At 46.5% G+C, this 8,535-nt stretch overlaps 1 protein-coding gene across 1 annotated transcript in view; it reads right to left on the bottom strand.

Moving 5' to 3' along the window:
• Positions 1-7,977, bottom strand: part of THRB (thyroid hormone receptor beta) — a 191,586-nt gene extending 183,609 nt beyond the window's left edge. Inside the window, exon 1 of the mRNA XM_082193525.1 lies at positions 7,875-7,977. The gene's annotated coding sequence lies outside the window, so the exon portion shown is untranslated. The remainder of the gene's footprint in view (positions 1-7,874) is intronic.
• Positions 7,978-8,535: the final 558 nt, after the last annotated feature.

Below are 8,535 nucleotides of genomic sequence, written 5' to 3'. Positions count from 1 at the left end.
ATTGAAGGAGATTTACTTCTGAGAAGGCATGTATAGGATTACGTTGCCAGCCTAATTAAGTTTGCGATCAAAACTTGTGTTTTCTGATTAATAAGTGCTACTGATTTCAACCGAGTTTATTTCCCTAGCTAGCGTATAGAGGATTGCACCCTGAAGAACTACCAGAACGTTTCATTTACCACCCGAACTTTTTTTTTAAAAAAAATGCTGCTCCAAAACAAATTGCTTATTACTGTTAATTATGGCACCTACTTCCTCACACAGAAATAAGCACCAACAAAACTCTGCTCTGTGAAGCTTTTATAACATTTCTGTTTCAAAATCCTCTTTTCAAAATGCTAATTGATCCTCTAAATGAACTTTATTAATCATTGATGGAAAACTGGCAGCAACCTATTAGTGCCGGCTTTGGCAACCGCCTTAAAGTGTCCAATTAGGTCGAAGTGTCCAATCAAGAAATCTCTGGAAAGAAATTAGGGCAGAATCTTTAAGCCTAATTCGCTTCAGAGCAGGGTAGAAAAAGTAACGCAGACAAATTCACATGATGTATGGGTGGGGCGGAGAATTGTAGAAAAGAGTGTCTGAGAGTTTAGGGTTTGGTGCTCCTGTTATGATACTGCACTTAATACAGTCAAACAATTACCCACTTGCCTGCTCACCTGGAGTGAGACGCAATTGACCCTTGAAGAATAGTCAAGTGGCAAAGTCAAAATACATTCAGTTTCTTCCCCGTAAGAGCATCGTGCCTGTCTGTCATGCCTTCATTATCCTGTTAATGTTTCCAGTTTCCCCATATCAATGAAAGTAGTTAACTTTCTGCCAAATGAGGAGATGCAGTAACAATGCAATCCTATAACAGAAAGTACCACTAAGATCCATCTTTCTTATTCCCAGGCAAGTGTGTGTGTATAGGATTGCAGAGAAATTGAAAGCCTTAATATTTAAAAAATATACCTCCGCTATGTTTCATAAGATAAACAATTATCCCACTTTAAAGCTCTATTTGTAGGTGTTGTGATGAGCTCTTTTTTGAGACATCAGCAATCATAACACAGTAGATCTTGCAAGCATTTTCTGCAAGTGATTCTGGCCTCAGTCCAATTTCAATAATAGTTGTTGTTTTAATTTGGAAACAACTATTTCTAATGTATCATCAAGCTCCGAGCTCAAAAATCTGACAAGTCTGCTCCTTTCACTTAGCCAGTTGCCCATATTTTATTTTCTACAATGTTTTTGTGCTTAATATGCCCCTCCCCAGGGACGTGTGTGGCGCTGTGGGTTAAAGTACAGAGCCTAGGGCTTCCAATCAGAAGGTCGGCGGTTCGAATCCCTGTAACAGGGTGAGCTCCTGTTGCTCGGTCCCTGCTCCTGCCAACCTAGCAGTTCGAAAGCACTTCAAAGTGCAAGTAGATAAATAGGTACCGCTCCGGCAGGAAGGTAAACGGTGTTTCCATGTGCTGCTCTGGTTCGCCAGAAGCGGCCACATGACCTGGAAGCTGTACGCCGGCTCCCTCGGCCAACAAAGTGAGATGAGCGCTGCAACCCCAGAGTCCGCCACGACTGGACCTAATGGTCAGGGGTTCCTTTACCTTTACCTTTTATGCCCCTCCCCAATTAAAAACACCCGTATGTCATTTAGCTTTTTCTTTTTTTGACTTCTTTAATACACAAGACGTTTTGAAACTATAGTTCAGTATCGGTCAGTTGTTTTGCCGGGGAGGGGAGAACCAGCTGTAGAAAATTACTCATTGCCACTGAAATGTTGCTAAGATTTTTGCAGTACTCAGCTGACAGTTTTGTGACTGCAGAATTAAATATTTTACTTCTAGATTATCTGTAGTAGGCATGTACATATACATACCCTCCAACATTTCTCCGATGAAAATATGGATGTCATTATTATTATTATTATTATTATTATTATTATTATTATTATTACATTTATACCCTGCCGATCTGACTGGGAAGCAAAATCTATCCTGTGTTGACATATTTAAAATGTAATTAATTCAAACATACAAGTTAAAAAACATATATAAAAACATAGTAAAACCTTTTTTAAAAAAACCTATAAAGGGATGGCTTGGGGGATGGATAATTCTATACCCTTCTCCATTTCTCATATGAAAATAGGGACATCCTAAGGAAAAGCAGGACATTTCAGGATCAAATCAGAAACCAGGACAGCTTCTGTAAATCTGGGACTGTCCCTGGAAAATAGGGACACTTGGACAGTCTGCATATGTAACCTTTGAGGCAATATATGACTTAAACTGCGGCATTCTGCATTCCACTGGGTTTATTCTATAGCCTTGGCTTTGCAGCCTCAAGCAACCTGCTAAACCGAAGGCGTTATGAACAATCTGGCAGACTGCCACGCCAGGTTGTCATGTCATGTAGGTTATGTGTTGTGTAGGCCTGCTCCAAAGACATAATTTACTATAATTTAACTTGCAATGGCAAATGGGTCAACAGGGCTTTTGTTGCACACAGTTGACAATTTCATTAATTATAAGAATTAAAGCATTCAGAACAGGAAAAATTTGTGAGGTGTGAGGCTGAGACACAAATGTCTTGCTGTCCTTTCCAGATTTCCTGCCTCCGCACTGTGGAAACCTTGGTTTGCCTGTACTTAAAAAAAAAGCAAAAAAAGAACACTCCTCTTTTCAGCCATAGTGTCTCGTATCAATACTACCTGTAAATAATTATATAATATGAAACAATGTAAGTAGCAATTTATCCTTCAAACGCACAGGTGTTAGTAATAGGCTGCATTGTAACAGTTGGGCAAAGGACCTCTATAACGTTACACCATTGACGAAGATCTAGAACAATGTCACAATTATATTGCACAGTATAAAGTATTTTCCCATATGAGAGCGTAAGTGGAGCTGTTGTTTACCAGCAAAGAGAACCAGACATTTATGGGAAACTCACAAGCAGAAGACAAAAGGCAATATCTCTCTTTCCTGTTGCTTCTTGGCAGTTTCTCTACAGAGGTATAAAGGCTCTTCGAGGTAACATATAGTTATCATGATTTGTAGCCATTAATAGGATTAACTTCCAGGAATTTATGTCTATTTTCCTGCTTGCAGGCTTCCTATAGGCATGTGGTTGGCCACTGAAAACAGGGTGCCATTGGCAAGCAAAAAGCAGCAAAAAGGACATTCAAAGACCTTACTGATGCCCAGATGAGGGGTGAGTGGGGTGGAGTAGAATCTTTTGCAGTCTGGGGGCAGCATTCCATTCAGGGCAACCTTTCAGGGGCCACATGCAAGTGGTGGACGGGGCAAAAGTGGGAGGGCCCACAAACACACATTGCACCTTTATATACACTAGTGGCCAAAATTGTGGAAACCTTTTTGGGAAAAGTGTATTTCTGAGGTTTGATGGCACATAACACCACTTTTTTTTTTTTAGTAATACCATAAAATTATATATCATCAGTGCAAAGATAATTTAATGAAGACTGTAACGCAACAAAGTTTGTTCAATTATCTATATTCTATCAAAAGTTATAGCCAAATAACCAGAAAAAGGAAGCACAACTTGCTTAGGTTGATAGGCAGTAGCTTTCCTTCATTTGAATGTAGCCAATGAGCAAGTGTGTTTAGAGAGCCAGTAAGGTGTTAAAGGTAACCATTAGGTCCAGTCGCGGACAACTCTGGGGTTGCAGCGCTCATCTCGCTTTACTGGCCGAGGAAGCTGGCATACAGCTTCTGGGTCATGTGGCCAGCGTGACTAAGCCGCTTCTGGCGAACCAGAGCAGCATGCGGAAACGCCGTTTACCTTCCCGCCGGAGTGGTACCTATTTATCTACATGCACTGTGTGCTTTCAAACTGCTAGGTTGGCAGGAGCCGGGACTGAACAACGGGAGCTCATCCTGTTGCAGGGATTCGAACCGCCAACCTTCTGATCAGCAAGCCCTAGGCTCTGTGGTTTAACCCACAGCGCCACCAGCGGACATACACTTTTTCCAAAAGGTTTTCACAATTTTGGCCACTAGTGTAGCTGACACTTGCACACTTCTTTCTGTTCTCCATCCAGGAAGGCCAAAAGGCACAGATCAGCAAGGCCAAAACACTCATTGACAGTGCAAACAGGGCTGGTGAGAGTCAGAGCCAGGGAGATGCGCCGAGCTGAGAAGAGTTCGAGCAAGACAGAGAAGTTCGGAGAGCCTTTGTCCTTTGCGCAACTGTTATCTTGGTTCCAAGATCTGAGGTTTCCCACTCCTGATCAAGGGAAACAGACACAACAGGAAGAGCCATGGTGCCGTTCTCTTATAGAAAATTAAGCTGGTGTTCGCTCAAGCAGAGATTTCCCTCTGCCTCACCTCCCACAGTGAAAAGATAGAGCTCAGTAGGGAGAATATGAGGCTGTCTCGCCAAGAGTGGTGCATGCTCTGGTTATCCCCCCACTTAGACTACTGCAATGCGCTTTACGTGGGGCTACCTTTGAAGGTGACTCGGAAACTACAACTAATCCAGAATGTGGCAGCTAGACTGGTGTCTGGGAGTGGCTGCCAAGACCACATAACACTGGTTCTGAAAGACCTACATTGGCTCCCAGTACGTTTCCGAGCACAATTCAAAGTGTTGGTGCTGATCTTTAAAGCCCTAAAGGGATACCTGAAGGAGCGTCTCCACTCCCACCATTTAGCCTGGACATGGAGGTCCAGCTCTGAGGGCTTTCTGGCAGTTCCCTCCCTGCAAGAAGTGAGGTTTCAGGGAACCAGGCAGAGGGCCTTCTCGGTAGTGGCACCCACCCTGTGGAACGCCCTTCCTTCAGATGTCAAGGAAAGAAACAACTATCTGACTTTTAAAAGACATCTGAAGGCAACCCTGTTTAGGGAAGTTTTTAATGGTTGATGTTTTATCGTGTTTTTAATATTCTGTTGGGAGCCACCAAGAGTGGCTGGGGAGATATAAATAATAAATTATTATTGTTATTATTACTCTTAAATCTCAGGTTCCCCTAAATTGTCAACTCTACAATTGTATGATTCTATGAACACATTGGAACGATCACCCTGCATTACACATTGTTTTGTGCACAAAGCCCTGAACTCAAGATGGTAACCTAGATTTCAACAGACAGCAGTTATATTAAAAAAGATTGTTGGAGTAAATAGATGGAAAAATTGAATGTCCTCGACAACCCTATACTACCATTAGCAAAATCCCAACCAACGTCAGTAGTTTATTTAGGAAATTCCTGTGGCAAGGAGGGCACATAGAACTATCTGGAAGCAGCAGGAGGTAAATCATGTTTCATACTTGGCAAACGATACACAAACCTAGCGAGGGAGAGGGAGCAGATCTTTGTGGCATCCTTTTAATCAGCAATCACATAGATCATTTCAACTCTGCTCCTCTCCTTTTGCCATTTTAAACTCTAGCAGACAACACAAAATATTGACTATGAGAGCAGAATCCTTGTTCCTGACTGTCAGACGAAAGACAGCTAAAAACCAGTGTTTCGTGGAACGAGGCTTGACATACTTCTGTCTGACTTCTCTGCTCATATTTGGATGAGGAAGACTGGAAGGCCCTCAGGGAGGTCAGCTACCAAGTCACATCTGATTTAATTATCAGTGATAGGAACATGCAAATTTTGGTCCCGACTTCCACTTGAGAGATTAGCGCCTCAATAAATTCTGAGGAGGCCTCGCCAACCAACTGCGTTATCCCAACTCTTCTTGAACCAAAGAAAGGCAACAATTTGTACCTTTAGAACACAACTCCCTTGGTTTAGATTTCCCCCCACTTTCACTAGCCCCCAAAGTTTAACACGACAGACCACGTAGGACACCACACTGCCCAAATTCAGCTGTCTTGAAGCGCTGCAGCTAGGAACCAAGGACAAACTACCATATCTTAACTAGAAAACCACCGTTAGCAAATAGGTAAGCATGCACCTCTGCTGGCTTTTTCTGTCGGTTTCTAGTATCCCTGCCTCAATCTGAAAGACCTTGATAATCTGGCAGCCCTAATTTTAATCCAGGAAAAGGTGCTCCTTCAAAGTTCATGTGCAAAATCTTAACCTAAAACCATAGGAAACTGCCATACATGAAGTCAGATCATTGGTCGGTCTAGTTCAGTGTTTTCTACACCAGGACTGAGGGTCTGCGGCCTTCCAGATGTTGCCAGACTTCAGCTTCCATCATACCTGGCCATTTGACATGCTGGCTGAGGTTGGTGGAAGTTGGGAGTCCCTATCCCTGGACTACTGACTGAAAGCAGGTTCCCAGGCTTTCAGACAAAGCATCTTGCTTAAGGCTACCCAGAGACATCACTGGAATTCAACCTGGCCCATTCTGCATGTGTGCTGCCATTGAGTGACGGCTGAAAACACCAGGAGGAGGGAATCTCAGCCCCAGCATCAATTGCAGCTCTCTGGGTCCTGCTAGCTAGGGATGATGGGAGTTGTAGTCCTAGGTAGGAATGATGGGAGTTGTAGTCCAACAACAACTGAGGACCCAGACTCTTCATCTCTGCCCCCCCCCCTCCAGTGTTTAAGTTTGCTGAAATGTGTCCTTGAAGCGTGATAATGCTTCTTAACTTTCCTGCATTCTGGGTGGGAAAGTGTGCATAGCAACTTTTGCCTTTTGCATGGCTGGCCTGCAGCCTACCTTATACAAGGTATGATTCACACCTGTTGCTCTGCTGGCCATGGGCATAGCCAGGATATTTTGCAGGGGCAGACAGAACCTCAGTTTGCAATGTATCTTTATTGAATTTTATTGATTAGGGGTAGACACCCCTCCCTGCCCCCCCCTTGGCTCCCTTGCCCATGCTGCCGACTTTGGCATTTATTTATTGCCTCAGGTCCTGCCTACTATTGGGCAAGCCATAATTAGCTCAGTCAGTAGAGCATGAGACTCAAGGTCATGGGTTCCAGCCCTGCGTTGGGCAAAAGATTTCTGCATCTCAGGGGGTTGGACTAGATGACCCCCGGGATCCCTTCCGACTCTACCATTCTGTTATTCCATAATCCGGAAAGTTGCCCACGAGGGTATGCGACCGGGGGGGGGGGGCAGAAAGGGTTTTCCCCCATCCCCGACTCTGCCTTACACACAACTGACTGAGGAACTTAAACCCCATTGATCTGAGTGGGATTCGCCTTGGGACCCACTCACACGTTACTAAATTCCGGAGAAAAGTCTTGTTTCCTGCCCACAGGGCTGGGAGAGTAAGAGCCAGCTTTCCCTTGTGGGGTGGGCGCATCCCAGCCCCATTCCCACCCCGGGGTGGCGAGAGGAAGAAGCCCCACGCCATAAATGCAACGACGCTGTTTTCGTTTCCGAGGGAAACGCGCAGAGACACGGGATCATCACACTTCGCGAGCTGTCAGCTCTCCGAGGGCTGACTAATCCGCTTTAATCATCTTGAAAGGGGGCCAAGTAGTCGCTTTCTGCGGTTTTGTCCTGGCCGAGGCACTTCCTTTTCCAACCGCCCTCGTCGCCGCCGCCACTGGAGAAACTAATCAGCTCTTAATGACCCACGTGCAGGAGATGAGAGGCGCTCCCTCCTCCTCCTCCCCCTCCCCTCGAAAGGACCAGAAGCGCGGAGTCGGAAGGGGTCCCAGGGTCATCTAGACCAACCCCGCGTAACGCGCGCCCATAATCTCTCTCTCCCTCCCCTGGAAACTCCCATTTCTATCCTGCGGGCCTCCCCGTTTGCCGCGTTACGAAGTCCCTGCCTGCCTGCCTGCCTGCCTCCCTCCCGCTCTGTCCAGTCTCCACCTCCGTCCGCGTCGCGCTGGCTTTTGCAAAGCAACCCCCTCCAGGCAGGGAAGGGAGAGACGGGGAGGAGGAGGGCCGGAGGGCGGCTGGCCGGGCCGGGCCGGGGGCGCGAAGGGAGGAGGGCCTCACCTGCCAAGCGCGGGCTCGGAAGACCCAAAGCGAGACGCCGGCGAGGCTGCGGCGCTTCCCACGGCGAGAGGCGGCCTGTGTCCTCGAGTGACCCGGTCGGGGGCGGGAGGGAGAGCGAGAAGGAGGGAGGCAGCGAAAGGGAGAGCGCGCAGGCGAGGGAGTGACACAAATGGAGCAGGACGCCGGGTTCTCTGGGCAAAACAGAGGCGGCTCTTTCCTCGCTGGGCGCATTCTCTCTTCTCTCTCCCCCCCCGCCCCCGCTCCGCTTTCTCTTGCCCCGACACGCGCCGGCTGCTTCACACGACAGGGCGAAACTCGCAGGCTGACGCTCGGGGATGCAGGGGCGCTGAAGAAGGCGGAGGGCGCAGCTGGATTGCTTTCTCTGGCCCCGACACGCGCCGGCTGTTTCGCACGACACGGCGAAACTCGCAGGCTGACGTTCGGGGATGCAGGATTGCCAGCCCCTCCTAGCCCCAATACACACACACACACACACACTATATATATATATGTATATACACTATATGTACCGTATACATATATATAGAGAGAGTTTTTATTAAAGTTTTTTTTTATGTGTGTTGCAAAACACAGGGAAAGGCACAGTACATGGATTGCCCCTCCCCTTATTAAAGTATATGCCGGCACCTATCCTGCCCAT

Source organism: Podarcis vaucheri, assembly GCF_965113315.1.
Source record: "Podarcis vaucheri genome assembly, chromosome: 12".
Taxonomy (NCBI): Eukaryota; Metazoa; Chordata; class Lepidosauria; order Squamata; family Lacertidae; genus Podarcis; species Podarcis vaucheri.
Note: the sequence above shows the minus strand (reverse complement) of the source record. Positions and strands in the feature narration are given on the sequence as shown.